Source organism: Macaca fascicularis, chromosome 4, assembly GCF_037993035.2.
Source record: "Macaca fascicularis isolate 582-1 chromosome 4, T2T-MFA8v1.1".
Classification (NCBI taxonomy): domain Eukaryota; kingdom Metazoa; phylum Chordata; class Mammalia; order Primates; family Cercopithecidae; genus Macaca; species Macaca fascicularis.
Genome location: NC_088378.1, coordinates 63,519,179 through 63,532,710, shown reverse-complemented (window position 1 = coordinate 63,532,710; position 13,532 = coordinate 63,519,179). Strand labels below are relative to the sequence as shown.

Sequence of the window (13,532 nt, the reverse complement as noted above, 5' to 3'; positions counted from 1 at the left end):
ATTTATAAAAATCATTCTGAAACTTTTCAGTATATAAAGTATAAATTTTTTAAATGACTTTTATATGTTGTTATTTGTCTAGAGACTACAATGATACTTTAATTCACACAAGATATAAAAACTTTTATGTCGTATCCTTTCAACTATGTCAAAACAACAACAACAACAACACATCTGCCTGCTTACCCAGCTCAGATCTAGGGCTCAGAAAAACAATGCCTAATTTCTCAACAACTTTTACTGTATTTTGTGTTGCTTTTTGATAAACGGGATAATTCTTTTTGCTTTTCCTGTGTCGTGATTTGGGGCATTAAGACATACTTAAATTCTTTGTGATAACCTTATATCATGTTACATTCATTCTAAGTACACTTATCTAATTCAAGAAGCCTCTAAACCAATATCTTTCAGCTTGATTTTGGGGGAAAACATGTGCTCAACTATGACTTTTCTTATCTTTTAATATTACCCTCCATCTACACTTTCTCGTCCAGAAGTATTTATCCCAGTTCACAGCTCTCTTTTCATTCTGTCCCTTCAATCTTCTCATAGCCTAACTTGTATTCTGATAATCACATAAATTAGTTTAAACTTTCATATTTACAATCTCTCTCTCTTCTGTGGTGTTTTAACATTTTCATTCTAGCTGGTTTCCATGATTACCCCAATTTTATCAAACACAACATTTCTATTCCAGGGTTATGTCTCTGACTTAATTCTTGGCAAATGATAATACATTCTTGAGCAGTTTTTGCAAGAAAGGTCTTTATTTTATTTTATTTTTTAGAGACAGGTTTTTGCTCTGTTGCCCTGGCAAGCAGTGGTGTGATCATAGTTCACAGTAATCTCAAACTCCTGGGCTCACGTGATCCTCCTGCTTCAGCCTCCCCCACGTTTTGGGATAACAGACATGAGCCATCATGCCCAGCCAGGAAAGGTCTTTATTGTTACATACTCTGAGACTGTATTGAGTTGAGACTTTTTTCTTTTTATATATTCATGATTGGACACTAAAGCGCCAAAAAGATTATCACTTTATTTGAAGACAAAATGTGTCAATAACAGCAACTATAACTAAATTATTGACAGACTAGAGCTCTGACAAATCTTCGTTAGCCACCAATTTCCTGGGCAGGTAGAGTCTATCCTACAGAGGACTGAGGACAAAATTCAGTTGAACACTGGAAGGGGGAGATCCCACACTCTTAGCCTTAACAGTTCAGGCTGTGTCCACCCAGCTTTGCTTAGGACAGCTCTGCCCAACTACCTGAGCCCAGACTGTCCCTTAACTAAGCCCTCCCTCCCTTTCTCTGGCTCCCTAGAAATTGATTTTCTTTCTAGTTGTAATCCATGTATGTTCCCGCCTGCCTTAATCTAGAAAACAAAACAAAAAATAGAGCAGCACCTGCCTCCCAGGTACAGACCAAGCACTCTGCTCTGATAATAGTTCTAAGATGCTCAGAAAATAATTCGGTTGCACCTATTCCAGTTCATTGCTGACAGTCCTCGGGCATCTTAGATGCGCTTCTAGACTGCTGACGAGGCTGCGTCCTCTGCTGGGTCTCTCCAGCTGTCACAGTCTACCTGCTTTTGGAACATAAGTCTGGGGTCTCCACATCCTCACAGATTCCTCTTGTCGACGGGGGGTAACCAACTTTGTAAATTAAGCTAAAGAACCAAAAAGTCGTGTCCAGATTTCTAACATCATACCTTGCAAGTTCACAAATACAGTCGTTCTACCTTTAAATCAATTCAAGAGTGAATACACCCATACACCATGAGTCTGCTATTTAAACACAGTTTTCTTCCCTTTCTTCTACACGCAGTGCCATGTTCTCCTTACTAGGCAGTGTGGTGTCATGGGAAGAAGTGCTTTAGAAGCTGGCAGGGCTGGGTGCGATCCGTGGTACAGTCACTGCCTAGGACACACTGGTCTGCCAGTAGACATCTCTGGATTTGAGTTTTCTTATGCTAAATGGGGGTGGTAATATCTGTTCAATACGGCTGTGGGGAAAACGGGTTTAAAGTAGTGATGTATTTAAAACACATTGTATTCTCCATGGGCTAAGTGTCCACAGCCTGGCTCAGCACCCTCGCAGTTTATTTACAAAGCCATTCCGTGTGCCTCGACTTTATTTCACCTCACAGCCAGGAAATAGTTGTGGAAATGGAATCCCACTTTCTTAACAAATAAGGATTCAGGGGAGTGAATGATTTTTCCAAAGCCCACTGTGAGTGCATGGAAAGCACCAGCACTTCTGGTCCAAGTATCTTTTCACTTTCTGCAACAGCAAATTAAGAGACAAACATCTACTTTCCCTTCCAACTTAGTAGAGCAGGAGGGAAAATCCTTCTAGTTAACTCTCCTATTTCTTATGTATCCCACTCTCCGAGCACATACTGCAAATGTGCTATTTGGGATGGCCTTTGCCACGGGATAGTCAGAGCTAACTCAAGATGACAGCAACTCAGCAACAGAGACAGGGGCACAAAACAAACAGCTTGACTCGCCCTGGATCATTCTTCGTCAGAAGAAACCCAGCCACAGTTTCACTGACGGGGACAGATACACAGGGGCACAGGCTCTGACTTGGGGGAATGAAGGGGACTATGTCTCCACCTGAATTTGTTGCAGGCAAATTATGAATTCTTAAAGATTTTTTTAAGCATTTAAATTTCACCATCTGCAATCTTTTTTTCTTCCCTGCCCTCCCCCGGCCCCCACACCCGAGATGGAGTTTCACTCTTGTTGCTCAGGCTGGAGTGCAGTGGCATGATCTCTGCTCACTGCAACCTCCACCTCCTGAATTCAAGTGATTCTCCTGCCTCAGTCTCCCAAGTATCTGGGATTACAGGCACGCACCACCATGCCCAGCTAATTTTTTTTAGTAGAGATGGGGTTTCTCCATGTTGATCAGGCTGGTCTCAAGCTCCTGACCTCAAGTGATCCACCTGCCTCGGCCTCCCAAAGTGCTGGGATTACAGGCCTGAGCCACCACACCCAACCTACCACCTGCAATCTTTTGTTTCCACTTAAAAGCAGAGCCCACAAAGATGCTCAGACAGACAAGGGGGCTACTGAGGCTGAGCAGCCTTGCATCCCATTCCCCACTGGTACATTAGTATCTTATGACACCCTCAGCAGTCACGCTTACCTCTACTGATGGCTGTTCCTTCCAGTTTCATGGATCAAAGATGCCTTTCATCACTTATGAGGAATGGGATGGGGGCAGGCAGACAGGGTCCAGGAGCTAGGACTTTGTCTGAAATCACATCCTCTTCATGCTTAGAAAGCCCTACACTTTCTCTTCTAATATTGGCTTAAAATAATGCTTGGAATCTGGTTTCAAAAAAATTGGAGCTTCTGGGAGGAAAGTCATAAGTGTATAAAACATCGAATTATATGTTAATATCCTGGCAACCTTAATTAGGCAGGGGTACTGTCAAGGACTACTTGCCTTAAAGTGAACACAGATACCCTGCATGCCCCTTTAATTATAGTTTTTGTTCAATGTTTTTTGCTGGATTTGAGTAATGCAATAGTCACGTCTGGCACCCTCATCAACAGGTTCTCGAAATAATGATAATCTCGTAAGGAACAATACCTATCTTTATTTATATAAGTATTTATCTGAGACTTTACGACTCTATAATCTACACTGAGTTCTAACAGAAATGGAATAAGATTTAAACTAAGAACTATCATTTTCAATCAATTTCTTGACAGTTCTGATCAAACTTCTTAAAAATAGAAATAAATACATGGGAACCAAAGCCAGGTATCCCTGGTGGTGAGAAGAAGAGCTGGAGATCTAGGGAAGACGGCAGAACCAGGACACTCCAGCAAGAAAAAGACGGAAGAGACAGAGTGAGGGTGACAGAATGTGAATGGAGACTTTCTTTAAAACCCCACACCACACTTAGAAGTTATCTGTAAGCCTCACGTTGGATTACTGCTTGATCGTCCACCTTTCTGCATCTTGGTAACTCACCTGTAAAAGACCCAAATTCAAGACCTCGGTGCTCAAATGAGAGGAAGGCAGAGCGCCTGCCTGTCCTGATGTGCATGTCACCAGGGCGCTCAGAGTGCCCTTTATCTATGCCTGAATGAACCAAGAAGGGAGTAAATTCTTAAAAATCCCAGTTGGGTGCGGTGGCTCATGCCTGTAATCCCAGCACTTTGGGAGGCCGAGGCAGGTGTATCAACTGAGGTCAGGAGTTCGAGACCAGCCTGGACAACACGGGGAAACCCCCATCTCTACCAAAAATAGAAAAATTAGCTGGGTGTGGTGGTACATGCCTGTAATCTGAGCTGTGCTGGAGGCTGAGGTGGGAGAATTGCTTGAACCTGGGAGGCAGAGGTTGCAGTGAGCCAAGATTGCACCACTGCACTCCAGCCTGGGGACAGAGCGAGACCCATCTCAAACCAACAAACAAACAAATAAATAAATAGAAAATCCCAAAACCAGCTGAGAGCGGCGTGCAAGGTAGGAAGATGGCAGGACTCCTCCAGGCATGCAGCATTGTGGTTTCTGAGCAGTTGGTGATGAAATCCCCGGCTGTGCAGATGCCAGGTCAGAACCTTCTAAGCAGCTGCGCATCTCAGAGCCTCCTCCTCTGCCAGGTGTTTTCTAAAAACACCAGAGGACTCAGGTGGCAGCAAAGAATGAGAGAGCGCAAAGGCAGGTGAAAAGCAGAGGCGGCAGCATGCACTGGAAGCTGAATAAACACAGTCGGGGTGTGGAAGGGGCAAGAACCAACAAAAGGATGAAAGAGGGAAAGAGAATTGGGGGTGCCTTTAAAACAAACCTCCATTCTCCTCCTTCGTCCCACACTAATGACATATCCATGTTTTTCTTGCCCTTTTCTTCATGTTATTATCAAGACAGCAGGAGATGAATTTACAAAACGAATGATCCCATCTTTGCCTTCAGCAGTTAGAAGCTGGTGTTTGATGGTGAAAATACCATCATGTGTACCTGGATGAAGTGCTCCCAGACAGAGTTTTTCCATGACCCCTCCTCCCTCAACTCCAGAGCGTGACACACACATCTACTCTTAGCTGAGTCTACAGAGGAAATTGCAAAATGACTCAGAACAATTTCTCACAACTTACTTTTCCAAAAGCAAAAGCAGCCATCACCGTGGAGCTGGGACGTTATCACAAGGTGAGAATCTGCCATGAGTCACCAAAGGCATAGAAAATGCCTTGAAACTCAAACACATCTTCATTTACTCAGTACAAGGCTTTCACCGGACTACAATCTCTACGCAACAATATTTACAGAAGGCATCAGGGTGACAATTTCAGAACTTTGAACGATGGTGAGCATTCGAGAAGGCCTCGGTGAAGGGGATTTAATGAGTGAATGAACGATACGACACTAGGCCCACCCCCTTGGTAAATATTAAAATATCAGATGAGATTCCAGGCACCCACACAGGGGCAAGCCAAAATTACATAGTAATTGTGCCTATTACTTCTCTAAAGGAAAAAGGGCAAACAGCAACAAGGGCTTAGCTAATTTGCTGACAGGAAAAGGGGCAAGGGTGAAATTCACCAGCAACACCCTTGCCGGGGGGAACACAGGAGCCGCGGCTGCCTGAGCTTCCCTTAAGCTGAGCATGTAAAACAGCCGTCCTAGTCCATCAGACAGCTATTTATTTTACTAAAGAGATCCATAAAAGTTTAGTTTGGGATCAAAATGTTAAAATTCTTACTCCAAAAAAAACCCCATTTTGTTCACTAATGATAGAAAATAAAACTTTCAAAATGCAGAGACACCCCGGCACCTAATGTTGCAATTGGTTTTCAACAATCTGGGTTTGCATCCATTGAAGTGCAGAGTAAAAAAAACGTTAAAAAAAATCTGGTGATGTCTAACCACCATCATCAATATAATCTATTCTGCTCTCAACCTAATAATTTATTTGCCATCTAGGGGTTGTTATTTATTTAACATTCCTCAACATCTCTTAGCACATTAAAGAAATAAAGCATTAATAACTAATCTCACCCAAGCAATTAGACTAAGATAAAAACAAAGTTCAAAATACCACTTGTCTACATAAACACAGTGCTTTTCATATTGTAGGTACTTGATAACTGATTCTGCAATATCAGTAATATTAAGTCAAGACAGAGGCTAGGCTATTCAGGTGTTTACTCAAAGTAAGGATCACGAACTGACGGTTCACAAATTCCTAAATGGGAAAGCCGTGAAAAAACATTGTAAGACTGAGGAGCTCCCTGGACTTGTCTGCAATTTCTAACATACGTGCATAAGCACTTTTCTGGAGACCCACAGCTTTCATCAGATTCTCAAATGGTCTGCTTGAAATAAGTTCCTAAATAACATAAGTGCATAAAAGAGTGGAGAGCGTCTGGAAATATGGAGTCTAACCATCCTGACCTTCGCACACCATTCTGAGAAGCCTCCACAAATCTTAGCGGTTTTAGCTTCAGTGAAATGCGTGAAGCGCAATAAATGACCGAAGCAAATTCTAATAGGGTTCTGCTAAGATTCTTCTTCTAAGCAGCTCTGCATATTCATGGGGATAAAAAGGGACATCCAGCAGAAAGCTGCTTCGGATCAGGCATTCAGGCAGAAAGACAGACAGGGAGACACATCAGGGCAAGACAGCTGGTCAGACGGACCCTTCAGTTTCACAGATAGGGAAGTTTGATGACTTACCCAAGGATGAGGAAATGGCTCCTCAGTGTAAGACTTAGGGCAAAAACCCCATGTGCTTTTTTTGTTGTTTTTTTTAAACAGAGTCTTGCTCTGTCGCCCATGCTGGAGTGCAGTGGTGCAATCTTGGCTCACTGCAACCTCTGCCTCCCGGGCTTAAGCAGTTTTCGTGCCTCAGCCTCCCAAATAGCTGGGATTACAGGCATGAGCCACCGTGCCTATCTAATTTTTGTATTTTTAGTAGAGATGGGGTTATACCATGTTGGCCAGGCTGGTCTCGAGCTCCTGGCCTCAAGTGACCCACCCGCCTCAACCTCCCAAAGTGCTAGGACTACAGGTGTGAGCCACCACGCCCAGCCACCCATGTGTTCTTACTCCAAGTGTACCCCATGTCGAGGTGGCTTCCCCTAAGAATAGGCAAGAACAGGCCGGGTGTAGTGGCTCACGCCTGTAATCCCAACACTTTGGGAGGCCAAAGAGTGTGGATCACTTGAGGTCAGGAGTTTGAGACCAGCCTGGCTAACATAGTGAAACTCCGTCTCTCCTAAAAATACAAAAATTAGCTGGGCATGGTGGCGTGCACCTGTGGTCCCAGGTACTGAGGAGGCTGTGGAATAAGAATTGCTTGAACCCAGGAGGCAGAGGCTACAGTGAACCAAGACTGCGCCACTGCACTCCAGGCTGGGTGACAAAGCGAGACTCAGAAAGAAAGAAAGACAAGAAAGAAAGAAAGAAAAAGAAAGGAAGGAAAGAAGGAAGGAAGGAAGGAAGGAAGGAAGGAAGGAAGGAAGGAAGGAAGGAAGGAAGGAAGGAAGGAAGGAAGGAAGGAAGGAAGGAAGGAAGGAAGGAAGAAAAGGCAAGAACCTGCAAATGGTATTTACACTGAGGTTAGTTTGGCCTGAGAAATCAAACTTCCTGCTTTCTTCTCCCACAGAAAGCAAAATGACATGAAGGTCTCCACAGCTCCATCTCTAATCCAGAAGCCCAGAAAGGAAATAAAGATCTAGAAATAGAGGGCTGAGGGGCATGGAGATGGAAGATGGAAGACAGAGGATGGACCTGGGAAAACACTTGCCGTTCAACCCCATCTTCACTCTCATCCAGGTGGGCAAAATTAAAGGGGAGATCTCAGGCAGCTCTGGCAGGAGGTCCCTCGCTACCACCTAAGTTGCAGGGAGCTGGCTGATGACTCCTTGAACTTGGCTTTTTGTTTGCCTTGAAGAGGTGAAACATATCCCACTTCAAGTGTCATCTCAGATAGGATGAGAGCAAAACCATGGCACCCGCTGTTTCAATGGAGAGAAAAACTAAGGAGAAGCCTATATCAGAAATAAATGTGGCAAATCAATCATTAGGTGAAGATCAGCATCTCTGCTCAGTCAAGGCCAAATCTTTGTGTGGCCTCAGCTCTGAGGAGTCTCCAAGTCACTTTCCTGTGCATCACTGTCCCAGCAGGATGAGGAAACGGAGGGTAATTATCTCTTCAAGTTAATTTCAGAGCATTCTACCTGACAGGCCTTGATCTTCCAGCCCACCCCAGCGCAGTGATTCACACTGCAGCTCTCACAGCGCTGCTCTCTACAACCTCTCCTTTTTATTTCTTGATTGTGTGATTCTGAAGATGACTCTTAATAATAACTTGGTTTTTTTTTTTCTTTCCCAAAAACACAAGATGAAAGAGAAAAGTCTGGAGAAGAAGAAAGCAGGGACAGAGGAAGGCAGGTAGGAAAATACTGTGGCATAGACAACAGGAGGAGAAAGAACCAAACACCACATGTTCTCACTCATAAGTGGAAGTTGAACAATGAGAACACATGGACACAGGGAGGGGAACATCACACACTGGGGCCTGTCGAGGGGTGGGGGGGCTAGGGGAGGGATAGCATTAGGAGAAATGCCTAATGTAGGTGATGGGTTGATGGGTGCAGCAAACCACCATGGCACGTGTATACCTATGTAACAAACCTGCACATTCTGCACATGTAACCCAGAACTTAAAGTATAATAATAATTTAAAAAGAGGTAAGATAGGCTTATTATCTATAACTTCAAGTTTAAAATGATGTCTTCTTTTTGTCCCTAGTTTGTAATGCAAATCCCTATTTTTTCATTAAACTCTTCTCTGCAAAAAAAAAAAAAAAAAAAAAAAAAAAGAGGCTGGGAAGGCAGCTGTGCTGATGAAAGTACCACAGTGATCCAAGGACAGAAAGGAAAGAGGAAGAAGGGCAATCAGCGACCTCCCTGCATCCTTCCAACCTCACCGTGCGCCAGGCGGCATCGTCCTTACTTTCCAGATCAGGAGACACAAGCACTGGTGGGACCAGGCTGGCCCAGGGCTCCTGGCGTTCTTACTATGCAGCCTGCCAGGGCACTGGACCAGTCTCGCCAGGTTCAAGTCCCCCGGCCTTGCATGATACTCTGCTCCTAGACACATGTGTATTCCATGTTTAACAGAGAAAACACAGGCCCTCTGCCACAGCTGAATGCAGACTCAGAGCCCCAGCCAAAGTGTCATTCAACAACTCAACACCCCCATGTCTGAGTTTTAAAAGCCTCCCTGGCAAAGGCACAGCCAGCTGAGGACTCATCAGGCAACTTCCTGTTGCTGGCAATTTCCCTTTGGCCCCAGTTAGCCCACAGCACAGCCCATGCCAACAGCCCCAGTGCCCACTTTCTAGTTTGCCTCTGTCCAAGGACCCACTTGGCAGAAGGAATCAGCCCAGCTGACGGGAAGGGCCAGTTGCAAGAAATGGCGAGAAAGGTCACCAGCAAGTTTCTTCCGCTGCCTTCCTGCCACGGTCTGTTGTTCGTCCCTCTCTACAGGACAAGCTCTCCATGGCCGAATGGCCTTCCAGGCAGCCACTAGCCTGGAATGCTGTCTTTTGGATTCTCAATACCACTCACTTTTTTTTTCCTATTTTTCCTGTTGACACATAAGTGACATCGCCAACCCTGTTGAACAGAGCGTGTAAGTTATCCCTGGCAAAGAAAAGGACAGGCCTCTGTGTGCCCTATGCCACAGTAAAGTCTTCTATAGCCACCCTCTTCCCGCCACACCCAGCAAGGGGTTGGCATCTGCCTGACACATCCACCCTAATGGCCAAAGATAGACCAAGAAGAGCGGGGCACAAATACTCTGGAGCATGGAAAATAGGAAATTTAAAAAAAAAAAAAAAAATCCAACTAACTACAAAGAGGCCAAATGGCCTTTTAGACTCCAACAGAAACTAAGCACAGTCATTTCAAACAAGTCCACAAACTTTCCTCCAAGTCTCTGCCAAGGAAGCGTGGCATTAGAGAGGCAGGATAAGGCATACGGGCTGGCGCCACACTGCCCAACTCTGACCCCGGGCGATCCATGTCCCTGCCGCCTCTCTTCCAGGAGGGGCAAAGTCTGCAGGCCCTCCTCGGCTGGCAGAGCCTCTCAGTCTTCACTAAGGATCTCGGTGTTCACAGTCCACTCCCGCTAAAGAGAAAGGCAGATCTAACATACACTAATTGTATTTGGTCACTTGAAGCAACCCTTTGGAAAAGCTCATCCATTGATAACACATACATTAAAAACAGCGGCTACACAGTGAGCCAGACTTTGTCTCCACACAGACAACGAAGAGGACCCAATTCTTACAGCTTTTGGTTTCTAGTTCGTTTTCATCTCATGGGACGGTTCGGGAGCAGCTGACCACTGACACTAACTTCAAGAACACGGGGTGGGCAGCTGAGATGGTCAAGAATATGGGTGGGCAGCTAAGATGGTCAAGAACATGGGTGGGCAGCTAAGATGGTCAAGAACATGGGTGGGCAGCTAAGATGGTCAAGAACACGGGTGGGCAGCTAAGAGGGTCAAGGCACGCACATGTCTTACTTTCAACAACATTTTATTGAGGTGCTCATATATTTGTTCACAGTTTCCTACCTGCCATCAAATCTCAGATCAAGAGGCCATTAGGTGAGCAGCAGAGAAAAGCTTCACACACACGTATACATGGGAGATGCACCAGGAAGGCGCAGCTTACAGCCTAATCCTCTCTCCCCTGCTTCTGCTGCTCCCAGTTGGACATAATCTCACGTGATCCCTTTGACAGCACCGGGTTGGTGGTGGTGGTATGTTTATTTATAGAGGACGATACACAGGCTTAGAAAGGTTGGGTAACTTGCCCCAGGTCCCATAATGATAAAGCCTGGTGGATGGGAATACAAATTCAGGTTTCCAAGCATCAGGTTGAATTCTTTCCAACATACCACTGCCTCCGAGAAAGCACTACCTGGAATTAGGTCTTTGTGACAGATTATTGTCTCCCTGCTGGAGGGTGCCACGCCCCAAACCATTTTTCAGGGACAAAGCGTTTGCCTTGAGGATGCCATCTCTCTGTGCACTAAAATAGGAATTTAGTCACATAACTTGCATTTAGAAACAGTCATGTTTGGTTTTAAGAAAAGGATCTTGATTCTATTCATCTATTGAATAGCCACCATGGAGAAAGACTACGGTTTATAAATAAATAAGTTATCTTTTAGCTTGACTGCCTAACAAAAACACAACCAAAAAGATCTTGCAATAATGCAGGCAAGTATACACCAAAGGAAGACGAATACTCCAAGAATGCTGGAAAGCAAATCATGTGGTCCAATAATTTTTGCTTTTCCCTCAGCTTCTTAGATAGGCAAGCTCTTAAAAGCAATTCATGTGAAAAAAAAAAAAAAAAAAAAAAACTCAAAAGGTTAAGCTAAGTGGGTGAGCAGAAATTAAATATGAAATGCAAGTTGTGTTCACGCTGTACACTAAAAACCATAGCCACTAGTGGACGTTCTTTTTTTTTCTGCCTAGAAAAAATAAACAGGACAAAATATATCAATTATATCTTAAATATGATTAAATTGCAAAGAGCACAACACACAGTTGTCACGCTGTGTATCTCCAGATTCTCAATGCTCTCTGTTCTATCAACACAACGCCTACAAATGGCAAAAATAATCCCTGCCAAAGCTACACTAGGTGATTACATAAAATTCTTCCACAAAGCCGAAAAATTATTTCATCAGGAATAACTAAATTAAAAACTCTGCTTACCTTGTAGAAAACGGGTTTCCTGTGTGTGAATTTTCTTTTACAGCCTTAAACCCAGTGTAAGTATTAATATGTGCTATACTCCAAGGAAATTTTACAAGCATACAATTAATTGCTATATTCAAATTATTCCTTCCTCTCTTTTCAAGCATATTTTGCAGAGTAAATATTTCCCTAGGCCTTTCTGATATCTTTATATTTCAAAAAGATAGAACTATTTCGGAGATGAAGTTAAAGATTTTGGAATGAGAAAGGAACAGTGACAGCGCCACAGAACGGGTATCCAAAAGAAGTTCTCTTATCCTTAGCTGTAAAAAGCACGTAAAGATCGCTGTCAGAATCCCTTCTGGGGAGAAGGGCATCTCTTCTCATCTGCATATCAGTCTTTAGACATTTTTAGAGCAAAATCAACTTTCAATCAAGGAAAGGAAACCGTGCAAGCATGCCTACATTTGGATCAAAATCTTTACCCGTGAAAATCAAAGCCCTTGTTTACTTACACGCTGTATATAAAAAGGAAAAGTTCAAAGAAACCTGCTCCCTCTGGGAGAACGGATCACATCGAAGTCGGCTGTTGGGAGATGCGTAAGACACGCGTCGTCTCTCCCTCTCATCCCCAGGCAATGAAAAAAATCCCAAACTGCTCTTCCAAGTCACATTCACAAGGACGTCCTAGCGCCACCAAGCTTGTCCTCCACAGCAGCACCGGTGATTGGGGGAAGCTGGCCCCCTGCTCTGTTTCCACCCATGCCGGGAGCCTGCTCTAGAAAGGCACCGGGTTACCACGGACGTGGAGACGACGGGACCACAGAGGGCCACGTCTCCTGAGCCTCAGAGCCAGCTCAGCAGGTGGAGTGCAGGCAGCATGTCTGTGGGGACTGCTTAACACACCTCAAGTTCAGAACAAACCGAAAACTCTTTCAACCTCCTCACCCAAAGGGACATTGTATATTCCTTTCAAACTCCAAACTATTACAATAGCACATGCTAATTGCTAACAATACTGGGGGAAAAAAATCCCCCCTACAGGAGAGGCTGACAGGGTCACACAAAGAGCTATGACAGTAATAGGCACCCTTACAGAGAAGAAGGCAATCAATTAGGAACCATTTGCAGAAATTGCGGGGCTGACAAAAGCCCTGGGTACAGCTGTGCTTCATCAAACCAGGCTTCATTTGATTTTCAAGGGAAATTATTCTTTATTCTAACGTCTAGAATAGTTGTTAGTAAAATATCCCCAAGAGCCCAGGTTCAACCAGGGTCTAATCTGAAAAGAAGTTAATGACCCCTGAGAAGACCAGTTGGGCCAGGGCAGGAAGCCCAGAAACCAGAGGCAGGTCTTCTCCCTGAGGAGAGACCACCTTCTGAGGACACGGCACGGGGCAGGGGGATCCCGAAAAATCCACTCCCAGCACACACTGGGCATTCACCAGACACCTCCCACATTACCACTTCAAAAATAGAAGAGGGCTGGGCACAGTGACTCACACCTGTAATCCCAGCATATTGGGAGGCTGAGGCAGGAGGATTGCTCGAGCCTAGGAGTTTGAGACCAGACTGGGCAACACAGTGATACCTAGTCTCTAAAAACAATAAACAAAATTATCCGGGCATGGTGGCAGGCACCTGTGGTCCCAGCTACTTAGGAGGCTGAGGTGGGAAGATTACTTAAGCCTAGGAGGTCAAAGTGGCAGTGAGTCAAGATCACGCCATTGCACTCCAGGCTGGACAACAGGGTGAGACTTTGTCTCGAAAAATAATAAAATTTAAAA

General features: G+C 44.5%; 1 protein-coding gene across 10 annotated transcripts in view; it reads right to left on the bottom strand.

Moving 5' to 3' along the window:
- TIAM2 (TIAM Rac1 associated GEF 2) overlaps nt 1-13,532 on the bottom strand; it is a 272,290-nt gene that overhangs the window by 29,691 nt on the left and 229,067 nt on the right. Inside the window, exon 1 of one of the 10 annotated variants that reach the window (XM_065543610.2) lies at nt 12,261-12,385. The exons of the other annotated variants lie outside the window; for them this stretch is intronic. The gene's annotated coding sequence lies outside the window, so the exon portion shown is untranslated. Of the gene's footprint in view, nt 1-12,260; nt 12,386-13,532 lie in introns of those variants that run through there. 10 annotated transcript variants of the gene reach the window in all.